The sequence below is a fragment of the Curcuma longa genome, chromosome 14, assembly GCF_044706935.1.
Source record: "Curcuma longa cultivar G26 ecotype Majalengka, Jawa Barat chromosome 14, ITB_CL_G26_1.1, whole genome shotgun sequence".
Classification (NCBI taxonomy): Eukaryota; Viridiplantae; Streptophyta; class Magnoliopsida; order Zingiberales; family Zingiberaceae; genus Curcuma; species Curcuma longa.
The window spans coordinates 2,295,846-2,310,864 of record NC_133874.1 but is presented as its reverse complement, the minus strand read 5'-3'; positions in this window follow the sequence as shown (position 1 = coordinate 2,310,864).

Here is a 15,019-nt window from a genome sequence, read left to right as displayed (position 1 = left end):
GTTAAACGTGGATGTTGGTTAAAGGTAACCAGTTCATTGGAGTGACCAGCCTTGAGACTTCATATGATTCTATACATATGTCAATGAAAATCTCAGTGCAGTTTAAGTGCGAGTTTCCTTTGACTTGCAGTATTCAAGTCACCTTGGTCATGGAGGCTTATACTTTAACATCTTAAGTAAACATCTTTGAGGAGGTGTGGACTTGAGATGATTGTGTATAAGTCTAAGTGCTCAAAGGTGTTTGAATAGCCCACAAAGGATTCACCGCTCCTTAAAAAAGGAGACGTATACCCTGTGGTCGCTTGTCAGGATTGTTACTAAAAGTCTTTGGCCAAAATATTACATTGTCAAGACTACGGTACTCTTGGATACATATACAAGTAACTTGAATCCACAGGATAAGAAAACAGCTTGGGCTAGGTGTGACGTAGTCAACCTAGTGGGGACTAACACACATAGACTATATCCTGAACCAAATGAGTATAAGATGGTAAAAGGAACGAGACAATTTAATTGGTGCTGCTGAAGGGTTTAGAAATATTCTGGAATCAATCGTTGATTTTTCGATCAATTGAGAATCATGATATACTACTAGGTGTCACTCATAATCGTTCCATAATTAATGGTTAATTACGGATGACCAATATAGTCGGAAACCTATTAGGTCACACGCACTACAAGTTCTCCGAAGGACTTAAAACGAATTTGAAAATTGGATTCTCAAAATGAGAGAAATAAAGTCTGGTTAGACTAGACAAAGGACAAAATGATGGAATTCATGTTATGAAGATGAAATAAATAAAACTGATTTTTTTAAAATAAGAGGTCATTTGGTTATTGAACCAAATGATTCAATTTTGAACCAAATTGAATCAATTTAGTTTGGTTAATGAGGGAAGAGATTTTGGCAGAACGGATGTAATGAGAAGCTTTGTCTTATGAAGACGAATTGAACAAACCTACTTTAGGTCAAATCGGAGATCGTTTGGTTATTGAACCAAGCGAACCAAAATAAATCTGGTTTGCTACAGTACCGGTTCAACTGAACCCGGTTCAGCCCGGTTTAAGTTTTTCAGTTTTGGTTTTTTCTTTTTTTTTAGTTTTCGGCTGTTGAAAAACAAAAGAAAACCCCTAAACCTAATCGCGAAAAGGGAGTTATGTAGCTCCTCAATAAAATAGGGAATCGCGGGGCAGTACTGTTTATCATCTTCCCAACTCTCGCGAGCCCTGCTGCACCCTCTGGCCGACCGCGAGCCCGCCGTGCCTCACCACGCCCTTCGACCGACAGCCAACCCGACCGCCTCCTCCCTTCTTCCTTGTGACGTCCATCAGAGAAAGAAGGACCCTAAACCGCTGCGCTGCCTGTGGTTTTCCTCGTCCGCGCATGGGTCACCGACTGCGAGGAGGAGAAGATCGAGCACAACAAGTCCAGCACTGCCGCATCCTTCCGTGCGCTAGTCGATTAGCGATTCTGGAGGAGGAGACGGGAGCCGACCGCCAGAGGAGAGGGAGCCGAACCTGAGCGCCACCTTCTCTGCTCTATTCTACCAAGCCAACTCTGTCCACCGGAGAAGAAGAGATCTTCCTAGGCCGTTGTTCTTCTCCCTTTTCAACAGATCGATTTTGTTCTGTTTCTCCCAAATAGAGTGATTCCGATACGGCTTTCCTTACCAATCCCCGACCGACATTGGATGTCGGCTTCTCCCGTGCACGGCCAAGCCGAGAGCCTGAATCATCGTTGGAGGTTTATGAAACAATCGAATATTGCTATCCATGAACAAGAGATGTTATTAGTGGTGGATCTTGCTGTTGATCACATTCACCGATCACCGGAGTACTCGTTGCTGCTAGAAACAATATCCAATCACTAGATAAGGCATCTCACTAGTTGCTTGTGGTTGGTTGTTCGGTTGAATCTCGGAGTTTGACAATGGAAGCTTGTGAAGTTTTTAAAAATTATTCCATCGTGATCGGAAAGGGTTTCCGATCTTTTATCTTGACCACCGAAAACTATATTAGGAATATGATTCTCAGTGATAGTGAGAAAGCTCTGGAACGATCGCGACAAACATTGTTGCATGATTTTCGAAATCAGGTTTTCTCTCGAATCAATCGTTATCAATCATCGGCTAGTACCGAGGATGATGACGCGACTTATGGCTTCCGAAGCCATTCAGACGAGATCTTGACGTGGATCACCAGTAGAGGCGGGACTTCGACAAGGACCGCTCGATTGATGTCAACTTCACTCAACGTCATCAATGAGGTACATTTTGAATAATTTATTATTCTGTAAAAATTTTAATTTTCTGTCATGATTTATACGTTGTTATTTCCTATTTATGCATGCGTGTGTGATGATAATTAACTTTAATTATTTATTTATTTTCATTGCGCATGTTTGTGAAACATGTAAATACGCACATGTTGCATCGGGACGATTGAAACCATCTGTTGCATGTTTAGTGAAACATAAAATTTTAAAACTTACGCTAACTCGGTTATTTACTGAAACCCAACAAGGTCGATTTGGATCCATCACACCACACGATCTTTCCACTATGAAACTTCTCCATTTCAAAGAGCACTTTGAACCCCGATCGATCTATTCCTTGTACAAGATTGGTAGTGAAGTTTAGGGATCAGTCTATTGGAGTTCTGATCATGTTTCCAATCTGATTTGACCATGAGTCAAGTCAAGTTCACCTTAAACTTGGTTTGGTTGTGTTTAGTTTGCTTATATCTGCTTCCTTAGTCTTGCTTCTAGCTCCAAGTTCTTACAAGATAAGCATACACATACAAATAAATAACCTAGCCTAATCGTGTAACCTAGCCTAATCCTGTAAGTCTACCTAGCCTACTAGGCTTACCTAAGGCCGCGCCTCCGGGACTTCATCATTTGCCAAGTCTTCCAACCTGGACTTTTCTGTGAACCACACACGTTAGATCACCAATATTGCCTAACTTAAACTGATTCAGTCAAACATCAAAATTCACTTGGGGTAACCATCTGTTGCATGGTAAAATTTTAACTTACGCATACTGAAACCCAACAATCGATTTGGAATCGAACTCGAACCAGATCAGCCGAACCCCGATCGATCTATCAATTCTTGATCAGTCTACTGATCATGTTTAGATCTGATTTGACCTGAGTCAAGTCAAGTTCACCTTAAACTTGGTTTGGTTGTGTTTAGTTTACTTATATATGCTTCCTTAGTCTTGCTTCTAGTTCCAAGTTCTTGCAAGATAAGCATACACATACAAATTAACCTAGCCTAATCGTGTAACCTAGCCTAATCCTGTAAGTCTACCTAGCCTACTAGGCTTACCTAAGCCTTATTTTGTAGGTTTGACCAACTAAGTTTACCTCTTGCTTGGAGTCCTTGCAACCCAATAATCCTCCCCCTCAAACAAAGGACCACTGGAAGCTCCCCTGCCATTTCTCATGGTCCGGCTGCCATTTCTCATGGTCCGGCTGCCATGTCCTCATGATCCGGCTGCCATGTCCCTCATGGTCCGGCTGCCATGTTCCTCATGGTCCGGCTGCCATGTCCCTCATGGTCCGAGCCTCCCCTTACTTCCTTTGTTTTTTCCCGAGGGTTCCCACATGGTTAGATCTAGATCATGGCTCTTCCGGCGGTTAGTCCGGTGAAGAGCGACCTCGCTCTGATACCACTTGTTGGGCCCAAAAGGATGTCCGTATGTCCACAATAACATGATATTGTCCACTTTGGGCCTAAGCCCTCATGGTTTTGTTCTTGGGCTCTCCCCAAAAGGCCTCATTCCAATGGAGATACTTTTAATCCTTTTAAACCCATGAACTTTCCCATGTGTTTTAGATGTGGGACTATGTTTGTACCCTTGCAACCCAACATGGAGTTCCTCTAAGACTTTCACCACCTAGGGTTTACTCCCCTAGGATCACAAATCAAACCCTGTAAGTCTACCTAACCTACTAAGTTTGTCTCATCACCTAAGGTCACCCCTTAGAATTTTTCTTTTGCCAAGCCTTCGATCACCTTGACCCACTTGGACTTGCCATTGCTAGGCATCTAGTCACCTTGACCTTCTTGGACTTACTAATCATTTGGTAGATTACTCACGCTTGTGTAATCTCCAATTATGACTTTCCCTTGCCTAACCTTTAGTTACGACTTTCCATTACTAGTCATCTAGTTAACCTTTGACTTGACTATACTTCTCTTTGCTAGTCATTTAGTCAATCTTGTGTTAGTGTTAACCCTAGAGACGATTATGAGATGATTGACAAGAAAATTTTTGTATTATATTTTATTAATAAAAGGCAAAGTTTATAGTTATTATATTTACTTCAAATCGGTGCCAGATGAATAAATATAATAATATCATAGGGTAGTAGATTCTAATCTACAGTGTATCATGATTGAATTGATAGTGGGACATTGTAAACATATATATAGAACACTGCTATTAACTATTTCTAGTCAAGCATTAATATACAAAGATAATATTAATGCATTGAGACTAGCATATAGGTCAACTAATGATTTAATCTCATAAGTCATAGATATAAGATATCAAGTTGACACATGGGTATATATTAGCGAATATGTACTAAATTGACTCATAATGAGAATGTTTCATAGATCATTATATGAGTGTTATAAGCATTCTCATAGTGACTATTAGTATAAATAATCCTTAAACCTGAAGTCACTACGGTTTCCTATATAAGGAGTGATATACTTTAGTATCGATAGACGTCACCTATAAAAAGGTGGACTATAAAGTCGATCATTAGGTATACAATAAATTATACGAAGGAATGTGAGTAATGTAGATGAGATCTATCTCTTCCATATGACGGAAGTGATATCTGTGGGCCTCTTGATTAAGTAGGACTACTAAAATGCATGATCATACTCAAATAAGTCAATATGAGATATTGAGCTAATTTGATTAAGTGAGTCTATTTAGAAATTAAGAAACACAAATATTGATAAGGGGATGACACGGTTTATGTCTCATGAATCAATCTAGATATTGAGGATAGAAAGACCAAGTTATACAAGATAATAGACATAGAAAGATTAGGTCGGATCTCGACATTCTCATCACTTGGGTAGCAATGATGCATTGCTAGATGTCATTCATGGCTTATATATCTAAAATGTTATTTTAGATACATTGCCAATGTTATGAGAACCTATTGGGTCACACACAAAGAAGATGTTGATTTGGTAATTGGTATATTTTAGTTTGACTAAAATATGATGGACTGTAAGATTATAAGGTTAAGTCTAATTGGAGTTAGACTCATTGAGTTAAACTTAAAGGAATCCAACTATTAGATTATTGGATTGAGTCTAATCCGAATTAGACTCACTGGAATCAACTCAACCACTGAAGAGGATTAATGTCCATTAATAGAGATTAATGGAGTATTAATGAAAAGGAGAGCAAAAGGTAAAATTTTTTTGTATTCATTGGTATGCATTGGATGACCATTTGTATTCATTGTTGGGATTGGCCCGGTGTGTTGCGTGTGTTTACACGTTTTTGCAAACGTGCACAATGGAAGAAAAATAATAATTAAACCTAATTATTACAATACTGAATAATAAATATTCTACGTGTACTTGGCGTATGACGCTCAGTGAGAATGACATCAATCGAGCGGCTCTATCGAAGCTCCACCTCTACTAGTGATCCATGCCAAGCTCTCGTCTGGGCCGCTTCTTAAGTTACGAGTCGTATCACCGTCTTCGGTACTAGCCGACGATTAGCAACAGTCGATACGAGAGAAAAACTCTAATAACCAAAACACGCAATAATATTTGTCACGATAGATTTTCAGGACTTTCTAACTATCATCGACAATTAATTCCAGGTGTAATCTTTAGTAGTCAACCATTGACCACCAAAATAGGACAAGCGGTCGAAACCTTTACGATGAAGATGAAATAATTTTTGGGACCACATGCTTCCGACAACTAGTCCAACACTCTGATAGCTTCTCAAGCTGTCGATCATGCACAACCAATCATCGATGATCGACAGCAAGCTTCGACGCCGACAACTCTCGATAGCAAACAACAACCTCTGATGTCTTCACAAGTCTCCGTCAGCAAATCTATCGGCGTCCAACACCGACCAATGCTTTGGAAGGTTACAGTTTCAATCGGTTGGGATTTTCTGTTCAGGAGAAACAGAAGGAAGTCAGTCGAGAAGGGAAGAAGAACGGCGGCGATAGTCGACCGGGAAGAGCCATGCGGTGCTCTCATTTTCACTGATCGACCATGCAAAATTATGATTGGGAGGGTTGAGCAGCGCTCGACTACCCTTGCTCTTTTGACCGACGAGACACCTTCATAGAGAAGAAGAAGGCAATCGGTCGGCTCTCACGAGATCAGCTGCAGAATCGCGATTGGGAAATCGGTTGCCCTTGTTCTGCCAACCAGCAACACACATTCATAGAAAAAGACACCGATCAACCGGCACTCAGATTTTCTCCTCTCCTCCAGCGTCATGCATGATTGGGAGAAGAAAACAGGGAAGGTGGCGCTCAAGATTGGCTCCTTCTCCTTCGGCGGATGACGCTTGCGTTTTGGCTCAATCTCCTCTTCTCCCACGCAGTCGAGCAAAGGTGATGCTAGGGTTTGGCTCCTTCTCGGTCGACACCACGATTAGGAAGGAAGAAGTCGCGCTCAACTAGGGTTTCGTCCTCTCCTACTCTCCTCCACGGTCGATAAAGGCTTAAATTGCATTCTTCACAATTTTACCGCTTGAGGAAGGTGGAGACTCCGCCACCGGCAAACACGGGGTTCACGAGAATCCTTCTCACGCGACCATACGACGGTCGAGTGGAGAGAAAATTTAGAGAAGAAAAATAAACCAAATCGGACCAGGTTTAGGGTTTACTACAGCGAACCGGGTTTAATTGGTTCAAAACTAAATCGCTTAATTTAATAACCAAACGACCTCCAATTTGACCTAAATCAGTTTTGTTCATTTTATTTTCACAAGATGAAACCCCTCATCTCTTCTATTTTTCTAAAATATCTTCCATCATGAACCAAACCAAGTTGGTTTATTTTATCTTTGTAAGACGAAGTCTATTATTTTACTTTTGTTCGGTCCAACCAGACTTTATTTCTCTCGATCTGAGAATCTAATTCTCAAACTTATTTTAAGTCCTTCAGAGAACTTAGTGTGTGTGACCCAATAGGTTTTCGATTATGTTGGTCATCTGTAATTAACTATTAATTGTGGAACGATTATGAGTAGCATCTAGTAGTACATCATGATCCCCAATTGACTGAAAAATCAACGATTGATTTCAAAACTATTTCTAAACCTTTCAGCAGCTACAATAAAACATGTTTCATTCATTTCTCCATCTTATACCCGCTTAGTTCAGGACATGATTTATATATGTTAGTCCCAACTAGGCTGACTACGTCACACCTAACCCAAGCTTACTTTCTTGTCCTGTGGATTCAAGTTACTTATACATGTGTGCAAGAGTGTCATACTCTTGACATGTGATACTTTGGCCAAAGACTTTCAGTAACAATCCTAACAAGCAGCCGTAGGGTATACATCTCTTTTTACAAAGAGCGATGAATCCTCTGTGGGCTTTTCAAATGCCTTCGGACACTTTAACTTATACCCAATCATCCTGATCCACATCTCCTTGGAGATGTTTGCTTAAGATATCAAAGTATAAGCCTTCACGATCAAGGTGACTTAAATACCGTAAGTCAAAGGAAACTCGCAATTAAGCTGCACTGAGATCTTCATTGACATATGTATAGAACTATATGAAGTCTCATGGTAGGTCACTCTAATGAACTAGTTACCTTTAACTAGCATCCACTTTTATCTCTCAACATCCAATGTCTACAGCCATTGTGAACAGTTGCTTGGTAAACCAAGAAATTTAAAACGTGTTAGTCTCAACAGAATCGATGATGTCTATGCTTATCAATTACTCGACTAGGGATAATTTCAATATAATCATAATTGCACATGTAGAGATGCTCACTAGTTGTGATCCAATCACAAATTCTCTCATGTTATGAATCGTATTGCGTACATTCAGTAAATGAGTTTAAGATCCAATTAAACACATAGAGAATGTATACTCAAATAGTGAATTGATATTTATCCAATAAATAGTGTAACCATAAGGCGATTGCCTTAGGATATCCCTTAAATCTAACAGTGGTCACGACCACGACGACCTTCCATTGCCTCTGATATCAAATGGCGCCAGACAGAATAATGTTTATTCTGGAGATAGAAAATTAGAGTAGAATTGTAGAGAAAATAAGTACAAAAAATTAAAAAATAATAAACAAAAGTCATCGCGTCACTATCTCTATGATTTTTTCCAAAAAAATTTATTCAATAATTAAAAGTCCCAAAAAATAACTAAATAGATATTTAAATAGACCCAAAATAAAGCCCTAACTTGTAAATGATAAAAATACCCTTAAACCCTAAAAATTAAAAATTACCAAAAATACTAAAAAATATTTCTATTTTCAGTGCATGTTTCCTTTGCTATTATTATTGATTAGTCTATTGATCACATTCCTATTCCTGTCTATGGACTAGACACTTATGTTACTTATGTTTATACCATGCTTACCCTTAATTCTTTTGATCTTGGATTATCAATTCTACTGTATGAATCCTTTGATCTATGGGATTATTGTTCCTATCTTTGCTTATGTTATTTGTGGTTATTATCTTTGCTATGATACCTGTGATCATTAGGACTTATTACCTACGCATGTTGATTAGCATGGTAGATGTTGATTACTATGGTTTGATTATCACATCATAATGCATGATGACGATTGAAAATCACAATGTTGTGGGACCATCGTTATAGATAGTTGGCCTGTAGTGGCATACTTATGTAGGTGGTTATGATTCCCCTATTTTCCATCATGGTGATGGTGGTTGTATGACTTGTATGCATTCAGTCGATGTGCTGACCTTGACACCGGAGAGGGGTGGTACTCGGAGAGTATGAGAGTGATACTCAGGGACGAATATTAGAGGACAGACATTGACCATAGGATGTACGTATCTATAGATGGCTACCTACTGTTGGGTCACTAGGCTACTTTATTGTGTTGTTGCAATCATGCCCATAGGTTATATTTTGATGTTTGACACCAATAAACCTTAGAGCACAAGATGAGATATCTAACCTGAGTGTTAAGTGTGCGGGAAAGTCCAAGATGGAATCTTGGCATGAGAAAGTCCAAGAGGGAGTCTTGGCATGAGGAAGCCCTTGCGGGTGAGAAGACTGAAGGCAAGGCAAAAGAAAAGTCCAAAAGGGTCGGGGAGCGAGCTCTTGGCGCGGGAAAGCCCTTGCGGGTGAGAAGACCGGAGGCAAGGCAAAAGGAAAAGTCCAAGAGGGAGTCTTGGCATGAGGAAGTCCTTGCGGGTGAGAAGACCAGAGGCAAGGCAAAAGGAAAGTCCAAGAGGGAGTCTTGGTGTGGAAAGTCCAAGAGGGAGTCTTGGCATGGAAAGTCCTTGTGGGTAAAAATACCGGAGGCAAGGTAAAAGAAAAGTCCAAGAGGGTCGGGGAGCGAGCTCTTGGCACGGGAAAGTCCTTACGAGGTAAGGCAAATGAAGATCAAGAAGGTCGACGACCAGAGTCTTGATCAAGCGAGGAAAGAACTCGGTAAGATTTCATTTCAGCCATTTTTCACTTATGTCAGTCGACTGAAGGGTAAATTCAGTCGACTGGCACCAAGTTATTACGCCTGATATGCCTTTGTAGTCAATTGAATTATTGGCCAGTCGAGTCATTTTTTATCTCAATCGACTGAATTTTAAGGCCAGTCGACTGAGGCAACTCAGAAGCGAACAGAAGCCAGAATGACTCGACTGGTAATCCACACCAGTCGACTGAGGTCAAAATCAGTCGATTGAGGGGAAAATTCAATCGACTGGATTTTGAATTCTGATAAAAATCAGGCGTGATATCAGCAGTTCAGTAGCCGTTTTCGATGTTTGACCATATCAGTCGACTGGAGTGGTAAATCGACTAGTGACTTAAAAATTAAACTAGTATAAGAGGTGAGTGCACTTCGTGGAAGACTCACACACAACCCTTGAAGCTCCAAGCTCCTGTGCTCTAGTGATCAAGAAGTGATTTGGTGATCAACCCTAAAAGCTTGGAGCAATCTTGTGAAGAAGAAGAAACCTTCTATTGTGTAAACATCTTTTTCTTCTTCTTCATTCTTGTGTTTGATTTGTGTAAACTTATTATAACTTGTTGTAAGAAGGTTTCTCCGCCTTCGGTGTTTGTCCGAGAAGGAGAGGTATAGTGGAAGAGTGGCTGAGTGAAGATCCTTGGATTAGTCACCTCAAGGAGGCGGATACCAAGTAAAATAACCTTGTTAGTATTGTAGAGTTGTGAGGAAGTGTAGAGTGTCTTTCCTTCATCGACGAAAGTTCGAAGAGAAGCTAGTCAACCCCCCTTCTAGCTTCACAAGGTCCTTACATATTGTAGGGCTGGATGTATGACCATTTGGATGTCGGACACTCTCAGTCTCATATATACACATGAGTACTGGAGCGAGTGTAGGCAGCTGCATCATGCATATGTTTGCATTATATTGCGTGCTTGATATTATGTATCGGACTGTGCATATATATATTGCATTGGAATATGGATGTATACATGATTGTTTATTGATTGATACATCGGTATGACATAATCATTCATATGGATTAGATGCATTTTATGAGATCCATTTTGGTATATATAGTACTTGTAGATTATTATTGATCACATATTAATTTCTGTTATTGTTATATACCTGTGCTCTTGATTATTTACTTTGATCATGCACTGTCTTTTCCTATTATCCACTGAGTATCTTGTACTCACCCTTTAGACCCTGAGATTTTTTTATCTTCCCAGATATCAGGCAGGAGATTACAGTTGATGCCGATGAGATCCTGTCAGTCATGCCATCTCACAGCAGAGGATATTTCTTATGTCTTTGTGTGTGAATGTACTAGTATAGAGTTGTGGCACTTTCTGTTCTATCTTCTTTACTTTCGGATTTATGATTCGTATCGGTGTTTTGAGACTCTAGTATATTTCTTATCCGTGATTTTATAGTTGTATCCATTTATGTTTTCCATATGCGTAATTTCTGATTTAGTGGACTATTCGAGTTTATTCGTTGTTGGTTGTGTAAATTTATATTTATTTTATTATGCATACATTAGGATGTGTGAGTGGCCGGGTTGGTCACATTTCTATTATTTTATTGTACATAAATCCATATTATGTAGTATGGATAGGTCGTGTGGGCCTTTATGTATACATGTATTCAGGGAATTGTCATGGTTACTGGGGAGATGCTGTCGAAATTTTTCGGACGGTCGTCTCTCGGGACGTGACACGATTTCTCTGGGCAAAATCATGATTTTCCTTTTCTCGATCGTGCAACGCCGTCTCCCTCCATCCCCGAGTGCCAACCTTCCTCTCTCGAGTGTGGTGATCATTCTTGAGTGCTTCCTTTATTTTTCCCTTACGCGTGAAGGAAGATTTCGATCGGCATCTCTTCGGTGAAGACAAATTGAGTGCTGCCTCTTTTTCTTCTCCTTGGGTAGACCCGTAGCTTGATTACCGGTAGTTTGGTGCCGTCTATGCCACAGATCATAACCACTGTTGAAAGGTTCATCGGGCTGCCACTGGCCACCAGAGTGTCTTCAATGGTCAAAAATCATTTCCAGCCATTTGAACTCACTGGCGAAGCACCTGGTTGCTGTTGGAGTGTCGGAGCTACTACCGGAAGTCAGGGGTCTGCCGCTAGCATTTTGTTGTCGGGATTTGCAATTGCTAGAAGCTTGTAAAGCTTCCAAAGATCATTCCATCAACGTCGAAAAGGTTCCAGCCATTTGCCCCAAACTGTCGGTCAAAGGTTAACTGCCAAAAATTACACTAGGAATACGATTGCCGATGATAATTAGAAATCCCCAAAAATCTATCACGATAAATGTTGTTGCATGTTTTGATTATTAGGATTTTCTCTCTCGTATCAACCATTATCAATCATCGGCTAGAACCGAACATGGTGATGTGACTCATGATTTAGGAAGTCGTCCAGAGGAGAGCTCGGCATGGCTCACCGGTAGAGGCGGAGCTTTAATAGAGCTACTCGATTGATACCAATTCCATTCCACGATAACAGCCAAGTATGCTTAGAATAAATTATTATTCTATAAAAATTTTAAATTCTAGTTATGTTATGTATCTATTGTATCCTGCATGCGTGTATTGCAAGTGTTGTAATAATTATGTTTAATTATTGTATTTTGTTCCGCTACGTACGTTTGTGAAACATGGTGCAACGCACTCTGTAACGCCCGCCCTTCTGGCTCTCTAAGAGCGGGGTTACTTACTTACTTTACTTACTTTGTTACTTGCAATGCTACTCTAATTTAACCATAATTTAAAATTTCTCTAACTTGTGCGGAAACTTTTCTAGCATGCTCATTTATTACTTGTATTAAACATGGTGGCTTTTCTTTCTTCCAGACTTTTCTTTTAACTCCTTTCTTTCCTTTTTATACTTCACCAGTCGACTGTCCATATCCCCAGTCGACTGGGCATCAGTCGACTACCCATAGCCTCAGTCGACTGCTCAGTCGACTGGCCTATAGTTTTCACTCGACTAATTTTTCTGTGAAGTTCGAAATCAAGCATCAGTCGACTGATATCTGCACCAGTCGACTGGTCTCAGGATTTCAGAACTTCTACAACTTCATACATGAATCTAAACCCCATTTAAACACCTAACTATTAGTTCTAAAATAACCTAAAGCATTTCTATCTATAATGGCATGCATAGGATTATAAATGAACTTCTTAAACTCTTTAAAACTAATCTAAACACAAAGTATCAAATCCTATGTTTCATGTGCCAAGAATATTAAAAAGTAGCAATATCAAAAACAGATCATGCATTGGTTCATGTCATTGCTTTGTAATTACATGAATATTTATTGAAAAGACATGGAATCACAATATGTTACTAATACTAACCAGAACTAATCTTATTGATTATTAGCAATGGAAATACCAAATAGAAATCTAACGACTGAAAACTAACAATTCACAAGATTTTCTTAACAATGCATAACAGTAAAATCTCTAAGTTCTCTTAGTAATTTAATATCTTAATTTGCTCTTAGCAAATTCCCAAGGCTTTCCATAGTCCAGGCACCACACACACCACCACGCATCCCCTTGTCGTCTTCCTTCACATTTGCTTTCCTTTTCCTTTGTCTGCAGTAAGAGGAAATGCAACTATAAGCGGATAGCTTAGTAAGTACTATCTAGCTCACAAAAACTGAGATGTGCATATGTATACGGAAAGTATGAAAACTACATGCTCATGATAAGAAACTTTTCCATGCTTTGAAACTCTTAAAACATAAAACATGTGATCTTTCATGCTCAAGCTACAATATCATGCAATTACTAAAGATTCTCATTACATAACAGGAAATTGCAAATGATACTCTTTCTTAACTAAACTTGCTGAAACTTGAAACTTTTATAAAAACTTATTACAAAACTTGCTTTACTTGTCTTGAATACTTAAAACTTATACTTCAAAATAATAATCAACTTTCTCTTGGGGCCCAGGCGTAGTACCAAAGCGCGCTCCCTAATAGAGATTGGGGTAGCGAGCCACCAATCCTAAGAGGGTAAGGACCTCGGTCCTACCAGGGCCAAGACCTCGGAATTGGTCACCTGGATTTGTTTTACGACAACCTCGGAAGTCGGGTACTAGCCTTTTCAAAGTAAAATACTTAATATCTTTTTCTTTTCTACAATACTTGGCATTTCTTCAAACACTTGGTATGCCTAAACCTCTAAATCCTCGGATTAGAGATTCTTGGAAGGCCTCGGCCTTGTAACTTTCTTATAATATGATCATATAACGATAAAAATATGCTTTTGATCATATAACAAAACTTCTATGCTTAAAAAAAAATTGAGATTTCATGCTTAACTTGAAATAGAGATTTCTACTAAATCTTAACACAAGAAATATGCCAAATAAATTCTAAAAGCATGAAAACGACTTCGAAACTACTCTTACTGCAGGTGAGCAGTACTTACATCGATTCTTGCACTTACTACGTGTAGATCACGGGATTTTTAGGGAAAACCTACGATCTTTGGAGCGTTGTAAGCCTTTCCTCCGCGTGGTTGTGCGTGATTTCTCGTGGAAACTCCTTAGGAATCTCCTCTTGGACCACCTTAGGCGTTAGATGTGACCTAGGAGCCTTTGGGAACGCAAGAAAGGGGAGGGGAAGCAATGACGGCGAAAATACCTAGGGTTCCCGTCCACCCTCGCGCGACTAATATTTATAAAAATCGCGCATCAGTCGACTGATCTTAGCTCCAGTCGACTGATCTCAGTCGACTGATCCATGCTTGTCACTCGACTGATTTTTCTGTTCGTTCGGGATTATAACACCAGTCGACTGCTATAATACCAGTCGACTGATGTAGCTTATAACTAAGTTATCTTAGCCCACTTGGTAGTGCACAGTTTGGTTGTTGTGCAGGGTCATAGGTTTGATTCCCAGCTACTCCTTTTTTCTTATTTCTTTTGGAAAATTACTAAAACACTCTTAAAAATTCTAGAAAAATTCTATAAAATTCATAAAATTATTCTAAGCATTTATAAATATTTAAAACCTATTTTTAAATGTTTATAAATCCTAGAGGTGAATTTACGAGGCGTTACAATTTCTTTTGTGGTTATTATACTTACTTGTATTGGTGTCAAATAACTAAGTATAATAATGTCCTTGAGTAGTAGGTTCATATCTATATCAATCGATTGGTTGAATCGATAGTGAGATGATATAGAGAACACTACTCTAAAGCATTCCTAGTCAAGTATTAACATTCAAGGACAATGTTAATACGTTGAGACTAGCATGTAGGTCAACATGATGACTTGATCTCACA